At 46.7% G+C, this 12,908-nt stretch overlaps 1 protein-coding gene across 3 annotated transcripts in view; it reads left to right on the top strand.

The window, feature by feature from the left end:
* The window catches only part of KSR2 (kinase suppressor of ras 2), a 508,355-nt gene that overhangs the window by 304,711 nt on the left and 190,736 nt on the right, over nt 1-12,908 (top strand). The window lies entirely within an intron of this gene.

Genomic DNA, 12,908 nt, shown 5'->3' with positions numbered 1-12,908 from the left:
AATAAAACCCAGCCAGTCCTCCAGCCAAGACAACAACTTTTATTGATTGATTGCTCAAGAAAAGGAAGGGCTCTGAGAATGTAGATGACATAACCCTTGGCCCTTAATTCAGCCACAGGCTGTGCACGTTGTGTTGCTGCTCTGAGAAATGATGAGACGTGTTCATTGAGCACTGATACATGCTAATCACTCACAGGCAGGGCCCCATTTAGTTCTTGCAACAATCCCTCGTGCAGATGGATTATTCCCATTGTACAGAAGGGGAAACTGAGGCCCAGGGACGTCAAAGAACTTGCACAAAGTCACACAGGTGTTGAGTATTTGAGCTGGGATTTGAATTCGGTTATTTCTAACACATCACGCATCATTTGATAACCATGACGGCTCAAATAGCCAGCAGAATGCCTTTCTCTAAATGTGGGATTTTCTTCATTACTTTCACGTAAGGGTTCCTACATGTTGAGAATTTGGCAAGATCTATTAATTCTTGCCTGGAAAAAAAGGCACGTGTAATATCCAACATCCAGCTAGATGGTTAGGCTTGGGCCTGGGTGGTGAGCTTGGTTTATAGCCCACGGGTGTATATGGCGCATCCATGGTAGGAATCAGCTGAGGATGTAGACTGATAAACCATGTGGACATCATATAGGGGTCAATCCAGAGACTGCCTTGTCTCAGTGCCCAGGTTAGGCAGGCTCTAAATCGAGCAAACTAAAATAGCACCCATGGCTCACAGGTCCACACCAGAAAGCCAATTTATTAATTTGTCCAGAGAAATCACCGCCAGAGAGAGCACCCTTCATGAGGGTGGGCCTGCGTGGTAGTCAAAGAGAGTGGCTGCATGAGCGTGGATGAAGAAAAGCATGATAGTGACATGTCCAGTGTGTAGCAACAGCCAGGTGAGGCAGATGTCACAACCAGGAACAGATGCCTGGGTTTGAACCCCAGTTATTCTACTTTTAAGCAATTGTGCATGACCTCAAGTGAATTCAAAGCCTCTGAACCTGTTTCCTCATCTGTAAAATGGGGACACTAAGAGGTTCACCTTGTAGATAGTTGTGAGGATTAGATAAGCTCATGCATGCCAAGCCTTCTGCACAGTTCCTGGCACACAGTAGGTTCATAATAAATGGTGGCTTTTATGATGATGTTTTATTCTTGAAGCACTTACAGCCTGTGGTCTGATGGTTAATTTGGGGCTTTTGTGGCTAAATGCCTTGCAGTTTACTCCCCCTCCCCACTTACCCATGGCCCTAAGGGTGCTTGGCATTTGCCTTGGCATGACTCTGGGTCACTGCCTCTAGCAGCCATCTGTCCTTGGTCATCGCCATCCTATGAGTAAATGTCAGCAGGGCCCCCTCCAGGGGTTTGACCACTGCTCTGCATTTTAGTTTTGGCCAGAGTAAAAACATCTCCCTCCTGCTTTGAAAAAACAAAAACAAACAAAAAAAACCCCCCAAAAAACCCCCATGGATTTGAACATTTGAGCCCCCGTCCCTACCAAAGAGTTTTTGAGGATTCATTGTGGCTTCTAACTTTTTGTTCCTGCCCTGGTCTCCACCTAAGAGGAAAAGCTTTTCTGCTTGCCTGTGGACAGGAGCAAAGTCCTTAATTAAAAGGCAGCTCCCAGCAGTATGAGGCACCAGGAGCACAACTGCCTCTTGGACAGTCTTGGTTCTTGCGTGCAAAGAAGTTGCTCTCTGATCTCCCAGAAAGAAGAAAGATAGCATTTGAGTCTCAGTGGAAAAATGAGTGTGTAACCCAACTATTAGCTGAAACCCCAGGGACCAGTTCCCTATCTGTTGATTCTAACAAGTAACAGGAACAGAGGCAGCCTGGTGTGGTGCGGCAGGTTCCAGTCTGGGAAATGAGATGCTCTCTGTTGGAATTTCAGTGTTGCTGCCCATTGCCTGTGTGGCCTCTGTCTCTGCCTGGTGTGTCAGCTGCACTATTTCAGTTAAGACTCGCCCCAGTCTGTGAGGCAGGTAGTAGAATTCCCATGTTACAGATCAAGAAACTGAGGCTCAGAATGGTGCATGAACTTGTCCGTGGGGTCCCTTCTGAATCCACATGCAATCTAGCCTGCATTGTATCACTTCAATGCAGCAAGGTCCTTTCTCTATCTGGGTCTCAGTTTCCCCAGGGGTATGCACTCCCTGAGGGTCCATTTCAGTGACTCTGAGGTCTACCCACTGCGATTTCCTAGGCAAATCTTTTGACGCACTTAGAATGCTGGTTCTGGGGACTCTGGGTGGGGCTTGGGGTTGGGAGAACACAGCTACCGGGTGCTGGCTCCTCCTTGTTTGTAATCGTTCCCATTCCCCCGCCACTGTGAATTTCAGAAGAGAACTCCCTGCTTTTGGACCCTGGTGGCAGCCTTCCTCCGGCTGACCCAGCCAAGGGGGCCCCTGGGGCTGCATCCATGCCCGGCTCAGTCTGTCTGCCTGTTTGTCACTGTCGGCTCTGGCTCTGGTCTGCACTGTGAAGGGCAGTGACACGCCATCTTGTTCCCCCATGATGGTAATGCCTGGGGACAGCATTAGGCAGATCTGGCTGTAGTGTGGCCGAGCCTCACAACCTCAGGGTGCCCAGCCACCTCGAGTGGGGCATGAGAAGGACATCACCTTCTTGGGGCTTACCCTAGTCCCCTGGCCTGGGAGTGGCAAGTGAGGAAAGGGAGGGAGGGGAATGGCAGGAGCCTTCGCTGATGGAGGAATCTGTCTCCAAGGTTCACCAGCCCTTGGGGTTCACAGCCTCACTCAGGTAGGGCTAGTATGAAAGACATCAGTTGCTTCTGTTCACCATGGGAGATGTTGACTCAAATGAACCTGCTTCCCAGAGAAATAGAGATCAGTGGACTTATCTCTCCACCCTTGCTGTATTTACTCTGTGTTGCGTTTGGGTGGGCCACCATGCTCTGGTGGTTTGGTTAGGTGCTCTTCACCAATGGATCATCTTTACTCCACCAGTCTGCAAGCTTGTGAGCTCCTTATTTTCTATCTCTGATCCCAGCTGGTGAAGGTCAGGCTGTCTTAAATCCCCTAAAGAAAGCCGACTTCAGAATGAAAGAGTGCCACCTAGATGGAAGAAATAATTGTCATCATTCATTACTGGCTGGTAGAAGTGACTTCGGGTTTAAAGCAATTAACTGGATGCTGTTAAGTCACTGGACAAATCAACCTCTTGAGTCTATTTTCTACCCAGCAACGATGCAGTGAGGATACACTGAGAAATGCATGTAAATTCACTAGCATGGAGATTGGTACTTACAGCACTGAGTCTCAATCAAGGGTGGCTTTGGGAGCTATTGCCATATGTTACATGATGAAGTGGCTTGCAACAATGATGAAAACCATGGTCACAATAGCAATCGGTATGTATTGTGTTGACAATGTTCCAGGCATTGCACAAAGCAGTTTACTTTTATTATTTCATTTAAACTCTACTATCCTCTATAATAATATACTATTATCCCCATTTTACAGATGAAGAAACTGGGGCTGAGAGAGTTTAAGCACTTGGCCCAAGGTCACAAGGTCAGGAAAGAGGTGAAGTTTGCCATCCTTTTGAATCTTCCACTCTGCAATGCTAGGTTGTGAAACTGCAATGTCATCTTCATTAAAACTTGCTTGCTCATCAGGTAGGGAACTGAGCATGCTCAAGTTTTCTCTCCGATGCCCTTGCATCACTGGGGGAGCGTGTTGTGGGTGACAGCCTTGCTCAAAGGATGCCTCTTTGTCAGTGTGCTGTGCTCACTTAGGAAGCAGCACCTGCATTGACTGGCCTTTTGCTGCTCCACCCGACTCTGTTGTGATTATTCTAGGGATCCGTTGTCCCAGGTTGTAGCCATCCCCGTAGGGGCCAGGCAGTTGCAGAGCCAAAATTACAAGCTGCAGGAAGCTCCTGCGACTCATCCATCCTGGACATCTCTGGTAGAAGATGAAGAATGACGTAGTAATTTTGCCACCTGCAGTTTTCTGGGTGTTTCTTTATTAGCTGCCCATGACTCACTTAGAATGCTGGTTTTGGAAACTCTGGGTGGGGCTTGGGGTTGGGAGAACACAGCTACCAGGTGCAGCAGCTTCAGGGCAGCAGCTACCAAGGGGAACAAGTGACTGATGGGTTCCAGAACTTCCCCATCTTGGTCTTAATGACACCAGCTGGAGTACCCACTAGCCCTGGGTCTTATGAAATATTGTCCTTCATGAGGTGTCTTGAAAGACGGCAGCCCCTCAGCTCATCCCAACTCTAAGCAACTCCTGCTCTTTGTCCTGGGGACAAGCTAAGAGAGAGCTGACCCTCATTTGGTAGCCTGGCCTTGTGTGTACCTTGAGGCTGAGTCAGAAGCCTGGTTTGTCGAGGAAGGCAGCAGGTAGCAATAAAGACTGATGGAGCAGAACTGCCTGCTCCCAAGGAAGCCACTGGAAGGGTTATAAAGAGACTCAGGATGGGGGTGATTATATAATGGGGTTTAATGAGGCTTAAGGCCAAGGTTCATTACCCCCAGAAGAGAGGGAGGAGAGGCTCATGTCTTGACAGAAGTTTGCTGACTGAACCACAGTCTTGTCTCAGAATTGGAAGATATTTTGAGCAGTTTGGGTTTGACCGGACTCATTGGTGCCAATTCCAAGGGGAAAGTAGATATCCTATTGGAGTTACCCAAAGGGCTTTGCTCCCCCAAAATGAGCTGGGGTAGGTGCTGGTATCTTCTCTTCCCCTGAGGACTCAGCAGACACAGGAGGTACCACGTTGCCTGGCATCTTTTAGGAACTCAGGTCCCAGCAGTTTTTTAATGGGTACTGACCACCTGCTACATGCCAGGTGGATGTAGATGATTTGCAGGCATTAAAATATATAAACCTGGAAATAAACAAAACGCTACAGAACAGTTCCTAATGAAAAACACTGATCTCTTGCACTATCCCTCCCCAGTCCTGCCTCCCAGAAGCAGCCAGCTTAACTCTTTCTGCCTAGTGATTTTGGTGGTCATGACCACAATTTAAACCAGGTTCTACCAGGGGTTCTCAAAATGTGTTTCAGACCATCATCCCCAGCAGCAGCAGCATCCCGAAGCTTATTAGAAATGCAAATTCTTGCTCTTCCCCTCCAGCCCTATTGAATCAGAAGTTCTGGGGAGAGGTCCAGTAATCTGAGTTTTCACAAGCTCTCCAGGGAGTTCTACAGGCTGGCATTTCAGAATCCCCGGGTTATGTGACAGTTTTTTTTTTAAAGCTTTCATTTTGAAGTAATTTCAAATTTACAGAAAAGTTGCAAGAACAACACAGGGGACTTCGAGGCCCCTCTTTACTTAGATTCACTGGTTTTTAGCATTTTCCTACATTTGCTTTTTTCTCTCCTTCTTTCTTTCTCTTTCTCTAATTTTTGTGAACCATTTGGGACTAGGCTGCATACTCTCTTACATAACCCCGTAGGTTACCAATTTCAGGAAACTTGACATTGAATCAGTACTTTCATCTCGCCAGATTCCAATTTCATCTATCGCCCCAATAGTATCCTTTAGAGCAATTTTTTTGTCTGGTACAGGATCGAATCTGGGGTCACATATTGTGTTTAGCAGTTATGCAAGCTAGAACAGTTTCTCAGCCTTCTTTGTTGTTGTGTATGACTTTGGCCTCTTGGAAGAGGAGGGGTCAGTTACTTTATAGAACATCTCTCAGTTCGGGTCTGCCCGATATTTCCTTCTGGCTGGACTCAGGCTAGATGTCCTTGGCAGGATGCCTACATAAGTGGCATTGAATCTTTCTTAGTATATCATGTCTTCATAGAAAACTCCACTGTGTGGCATCAGGAGACTTAAGGTCCTTCTGTGCCCTGCACACTTGCCCCATGGATTTCCAGGAAGCCAGGAGCCCAGCCCTCAGCCTTCCTTGTGCTTCTCTGTGATGGGATGGGAGTTATTCCAGATGTAAATTTCTCTCAATGTGCCAGAAACTGACACAGAAGATAAAGCCTGGATGGAAGCAATGGGCCTTAAGGGACTGCACGTGTGTCAAATTGTCATGATTCCGTTGCAGATGTATCTATTAAATGTCTTTATGTTTCAAAGGAGTTTTCAACCTCTTGTGTGTTCATTTCTACCCGTTTAATGAGGTAGATTTGGCCTTGTCATGGGTTGAATTGTGGCCTCAAAAAGATGTGCCCAAATCCTACCCCACATATCTGTGAATGTGCCCTTATTTGGAAATAGGGTGTTGGCAGGTTGATCAAGTTAAAATGAGGTCATTAGGATGGGCTCTAGTCCAGTGTGACTGGTGTCCTCATAAGAAGAGGGAAATTTGGACAGAGATGCCAGGATGGCACCAGGTAAAGATAGGGACAGATATTGGAGCGATGTATCTACAAGCCAAGGAACGCCAAGGATTGCCGGAGCCCCCAGAAGCTGGGAGAGAGGCATGAGGACATGATGTCCTCAGAGCCTCCAGAAAGAACCAACCCTGCTTTGAAAATCAAGAGCCCCCTTGCTCTTGGACTTCTGGTGTCTAGAACAGTGAGAGAACAAACCCGTCTTGTTTTAAGCCACCAGTTTTTGGTATTTTATTATAGCAGCCCTAGGAAACCAACGCAGACCTCCTCCTCATTTTCCGAACAAGAATAAGGAAAGGCGGCACCAGGGCCAAACTGTATAATCATGGCAAGTCAATACCTGTTTCAAGTCTCAGTTTCACCTTAAATGCCAGCTGGAACAGGGCTTTTTCTCTGAGATACCTACTGGGTTCCAAGAAGTACCTGAAAAGAGTGTAGCAGCCTGAGGTGGGGGAGAGAAGAAAGAGGTGAGGCAGGGACAGTTGCTGTCCAGCCCCAGCAGGTGTGGCCCCGTGGAGATGTGGGCCCAGCGCTGCGCTGCCCGATTGTTTGATTTGTTCAGAAGTTGGAGATCCTGACTTTTACAAGCACTCTCCCATTTAAAAAATGTTAGCACCCAATTATACATCCTTTGACACTGTATAAGCCCATATTGGATAACGCCACGGGTTTGTGGGTTATATTTTGTTTGGGGGCTCCCAATTTTTAATCTCTGTTCTAGGATAGATGTCAGAGCTGGAAAGGGCCTCAGAAATCACCGAGTCCAGCCCCTTGTTTTACAGATGGGGAAACTGAGGCTAGAGAGTAGAAAGGACTTGCCCAGGGCTATAGAGCTGGGACTTGAACCTGAGTCTCCTGATGCCCAACCAATGGCTCTCTCCATTATATCAAGAGGGTTGACAGCAGTCTCTGCTGCCACTCCAAGTGCTCAGCAACAAGGTGGTGGAAGTTCAAAGGAAGTTAGCGTGTCTTTGTTTAAATGGTGACGCTGTTTGTGTGTATGGAGGGCTGCTGAAGCATGTGGGCATGAGCTGTACGTGTGTGTGCATGTGTGGGTGTGTATGTTCCATGAGAGGCGACTTCTGGGTTCTTATCATCAGTCCTCTCTTGTCCCTGCCTACACATTTTGTACTTCTTGCCCTAGCAAAAACAGTTTGGGTTCACCATGCAATAGACAACCTCAGACCTTTTGTTATGATTGCTCTCACCAGGAGTTGTGGCAAACAAAATTTGTAGGTAAGTGGTTGGCATTAGAAACCAAGGGAGCCATTTGTGTCTGTTGGAGTTAAGTCCTGATCCTCAGTCAGGTATGTGCTGTCAGAGTGGGCAATGCCATTTCCCCGCATCGGGACCTGTGTCTGAGTGTTACTGCCTTTGTCTCAGTAACCCCTCTCTTGAGCATCAGCTGATTTCAAAACATCAGCTGATTTCTCTACGTGATAGAACCGTACAGTGTACACAAGACATTCGTATTCCTTATCCATGCCCCTGCATCCCCATTCTGTGGATGAGAAAACTGATGTTCCAAGAGAGGAAAATTCCTGGCCAGCAGTTACATAGTGCATCAGAGGCAAGACTAAAAACCACAACGCCTTCAGACACCAGGTTGCATGCTCTTTCTGCACATAACTTGGCCTGACCTCATTTCTATGAAGTGGTAGGGTTGCAGCGGGGGTTGGATTTGTTTCAATCAGATTTACCCTCCTCCCCAACAAGCCTGATCCTCTTCTGGCAGCCCTGTCTTGCCCATCTATCCAGCTGGGTAAGCCTATATTTAGGTGTGAACTTTGACCCTTCTCTTCCATGATGCCCCATCTTCCATGTCGTGTTGAGTGAGGCTTCTAAATCAGGGGTCAGCAACATTTTTTGTGTAAAAGGCCAGATAGTAAATATTTCCAATCTTGCAGGCTGTATGATTTCTGTGACAACTACTTAACTCTGCCATTGTAACACACAAAGCATCCAGAGGCAATACTAAAACAAATGGATGTGGCTGTGTTTCAATAGAACTTGACTTACAATAACAGGCGGAGGGTCAGATTTGGTTCGTGGGATGTAGACTGTGACCTCTGTCCTTCCACTTTTTTTCATCTCTTCCTCCATCATCACCACCGTGGTCCAAACTATGCAATAGTTTCCAAATGGATCGTCCTGTATGCACTTTGACCCAAATCCAATCCATTGATGTAATCTTCCCAAAGTGAAAATCTGGCTCTCCACCCCAATTAAGGTAAGATTCTACCACGATCTCCCACGGTTCATAGTCTACAGCCCAGATCCTTAATGTGTCACACCAGACCCCGGCTGGCTCCTGTGCTCTCTCTAGCTTCATTTTTCTCTCTCTGCCCTGTCACATGAATTCCTTCAATGAACTATGTTCTCTCTTGACATGAACTCTTAGGCTAATGGACGCCCACTCATTATTATCACTTCCATCTGAATTATTGTTTCCTTGGGAAAGCATTGCTGATATTCTAAGTTAGATCAGTTATACCTTTTCTCATATCTATACTTTTCTTTAGAAGCATTTAGCACAATGTGCAGGTGTATGTGTACTTATATGAGAATTTGTTTCATGCCTCATTCCTCTAATATCAGTTCCATGAAAGCAGTGACTACGTCAGTCTTGCTCATCCCTGTGCCTGGCATGGGGCTAGCACACACACAATAGTTTTGAATAGATAGCAATGAACATTTTTGAGCACTCACTTTGTGTCCAGCACTGTGAACCTTCAGCTACTCAGGATCTAGATGGCAAAAGACAAAGAATTCTACTTGTTGCCCTCCAGAGCTGCAGGACTGGCTGGGCTTGGCATCACCCAGGCAGGAACTGAAGTCTCTGGATTTGGACGCAGTCTTTGGATTTATGGATGGTTCTCCTGCTTAACTGACTAGGAAGGCAAGTGTCCAAGAAAAACTGCCCCCAAAATCATTTTGTTGATTGAAAAATAAGCAGCTCTTCATCACTGCATGGTGGTGACGGTGACTGGGATTCATGGTTGGTTACAAGTGACAGGTAACCCAACCTAAGTGTTTTTTTTTTTTTAATATAGAGGTAATTTATTGACACATATAACTAAAAGGTCCATAGGCTGTGTGGGCTTCAGGTGCTTCAGGTATGGTTGGATCTAGGGGCTCTGTTCATATTGTGATTTAGTCTCTTATCTTTCAGCCCTGCTCTTCTTTAGGATGGCTTCACTTTTATGTTCTATGTGGAGACAATATGGCCCCAGCAGTCTCCCCTATTCTAGTCTATAGCGGCAGAGTAAGATTGTTTAGATCTGAGATTCACTCTGAATCCATAGGCTTGACTGTATTCTCATCTCTGAACAAATCAGCAGAGCCAGAGAAATGGGGTGGATACTTACTGGCTTTATTTGGGCCATGATCTAACCTATAGGCTTAGAAATGGAGAATTTTGCTGTATTAGTCAGGATTCTTTTAGAGGGATAGAACTAATAGGATATATATATATTTTATATATATATAATATATATACACACACAAAGGGGAGTTTATTAAGTATTAACTTGCATGATCACAAGGTCCCACAATAGGCTGTCTGCAAGCTGAGGAGCAAGGAAAAGTTAAAATTTTTTTTTTTTTTTTTTTTGAGATGGAGTTTCACTCTTGTTGCCCAGGCTGGAGTGCAATGGCGCAATCTCAGCTCACCACAACCTCCACCTCCTGGGTTCAAGCGACTCTCCTGCCTCAGCCTCTCGAGTAGCTGGGATTACAGGCATGTGCCACCATGCCCAGCTAATTTTGTATTTTTAGTAGAGGTGGGGTTTCTCCATGTTGGTCAGGCTGGTCTCAAACTCCCAACTTCAGGTGATCCACCCACCTTGACTTCTCAAAGTGCTGAGATTACAGGTGTGAGCCACCATGCCTGGCCACAACTATCCTCCATATAACCAGAAACATACCGATCTCTAACCCAAATACTATTACATAAAGTTAACAATACTTAAATGCTGATATGTAGACAATAAATCTTATGTCACATGATAAAGGAAAAGGAAATAAAATGAAGATATGTTCTTAGTACAAGTGTATACATGCACAAACATGTTTTCAACAAAAGAAGGAGGAAATACTCATGACACAGTCCTCATTGCTGCAGCTGGTCACGTGGTCATAGCCGGTTTTGATGACTACCTTCTACTACCCATTCTGTATTCCCTTTGCCTTCAGCAGGCACCTCAGCAAGTCGTGTTTTTTTCCTGGTGGAGTGACACAAACCTTCATTCCTGAAGTGTCCGGGTCATTTGTAGTCCTGCCTGAATTGGGCTGTTATAGTTTCCCATTGATCTTAATCACAGGGCATGGTAATACTCAGAGATGCCCTAATGGATCTCCTGTATTCCGTGCGTACTCTTCCTTACCTCCATTGTGGAGTAGCAGACTGGTTTCATCTTGATAGTCTGGGTCATTCACTCCAGCCAACACTGTTGGCTTAGCCTGTTGACTTAAAGGTAGGAGGAGCTCAAAGTGTCCCGGTGGCAATTTTAACTTCCAGTTTAGTGGAATCGTCGTGTCTCCTGGTGGCAGCATTCCTCTCTCCGGAACTAAGATCTCTAGGCCAGCAGAACGTAATGTCCTGGGATCAAGAAGCAAAAATTTTGCTAGTGGATCACTAGGGGTGATGGTGGGTGGTGCCACTTCCATCTGCTTGATTCCCGGACCTGTGAATCCTGGCTATGGGAGAAACAGTACCATATATTGGATGCTGATTCAGAGCATACATGGCCTTCCAGAGAACTTTGCCCCAGCCCTGCAAAATATTGTCACCTAGTTCATATTGTAATTGTGACTTCGAAAGGCCATTCCACCATTCTATCAATCCAGCTGCTTCAGGATGATGGGAAACATGGTAAGACCAGTGAATTCCATGAGCATGAGCCCATGCCACACTTCTTTAGCTGTAAAGTGAGTGCCTTGATCAGAGGCAATGCTATGTGGAATACCATGACGGTGGATAAGGCATTCCGTGAGTCCACAGTAGTTTTGGCAGAAGCATTGTATGCAGGAGAGGCAAACCCATATCTGGAGTAAGTGTCTATTCCAGTGAGGACAAACCTCTGCCTTTTCCATGATGGAAGAGGTCCAGTATAATCAACCTGCCACCAGGTAGCTGGCTGATCACCCTGAGGAATGGTGACATATTGAGGGCTCAGTGTTGGTCTCTGCTGCTGGCAAATTGGGCACTCAGCAGTGGTGGCTGTAGCCAGGTCAGCCTTGGTGAGTGGAAGTCCATGTTGCTGAGCCAATGTGTAACCTCCGTTCCTGCCACATGGCCACTTTGTTCATGGGCCCATTGGGCGATGACAGAGGTGGCTGGGGAAAGAGGCTGAGTGGTGTTGACAGAATGGGTCATTCTATCCACTTGGTTATTAAACTCCTCTTCCACTGAGGTCACCCGTTGGTGAGCACTCACATGGGATACAAACATCCTCACAGTTTTTGACCACTCAGAGGGTTCCGTTCACATACTTCTTCCCCAGATTTCTTTGTCACCAATTTTCCAATAATGCTTCTTCCAAGCCCCTGACCATCCAGCCAAACCACTGGCTACAGCCCACGAATCAGTATATAATCACACATCTGGCCATTTCTGACTTCCATGCAAAGTGCACAGCCAGGTGCACTGCTCAAAGTTCTGCCCACTAGGAAGATTTCCTTTCACCGCTGTCCTTCAGGGACGTCCTAGAAAGGGGCTGTAGTGCTGCAGCTGTCCACTTTGGGGTGGTGCCTGCATGTTGTGCAGAACCATCTGTGAACCAGGCCCTACTCTTCTCTTCCTCTGTCAACTGATCATAGGAGACTCCCCATGAGGCCATCAGTGCAGCCTGGGGAAGAGAAGGCAGGGGTGGCAGGAGTGGAGACCATGGGCATTTGAGCCACTTCCTCGTGTAACTTATTTGTGCCTTCAGGACCTGCTCGAGCCCAATCATGTATATGCTGCCTCCATTTGATGATGAAATGCTGCTGTGCACGACCCACTTTATGGCTAGCTGGGTCAGAAGGCACCCAGTTCATGACAGGCAGTTCAGGTCACATTGATGACGCATAGCCAAATGTTCAGTTTCCACCAAAGCTTAGTAACAGGCCAAGAGCTGTCTCTCAAAAGGAGAGTAGTTATCTGCAGAAGATCTCAGGGCTTTGCTCCAAAATCCTGGAAGCCTCTGCTGTGATCCACCTATGGGAGCCTGCCAAAGGCTCCAAACAGCATCCCTGTCTGCCACTGACACCTTAAGCATCATTGGATCTGCTGGGTCATATGGCCAAGTGGCAGAGCACTTTGCACAGCAGCCTGGACCTGTTGTAGAGCCTGCTCCTGTTCTGGACCCCACTCAAAACTGGCAGCCTTTCGGGTCACTTGATAAATGCACTGGAGTAACACACCCAAATGAGGAATGTGTTGCCTCCAAAATCAGATAGGCCCACTAGGCGTTGTGCCTCTTTTTGGCTGTAGGAGGGGCCAAATGCAGCAACTTATCCTTTACCTTAAAAGGAGTATCTCAACAGGTTCCACAGTGCTGCGCTGGAGCCCTGGAAATTTTACTGAGGTAGAAGATCCCTGA

The sequence above is a fragment of the Macaca mulatta genome, chromosome 11, assembly GCF_049350105.2.
Source record: "Macaca mulatta isolate MMU2019108-1 chromosome 11, T2T-MMU8v2.0, whole genome shotgun sequence".
NCBI lineage: Eukaryota > Metazoa > Chordata > Mammalia > Primates > Cercopithecidae > Macaca > Macaca mulatta.
Note: the sequence above shows the minus strand (reverse complement) of the source record. Positions and strands in the feature narration are given on the sequence as shown.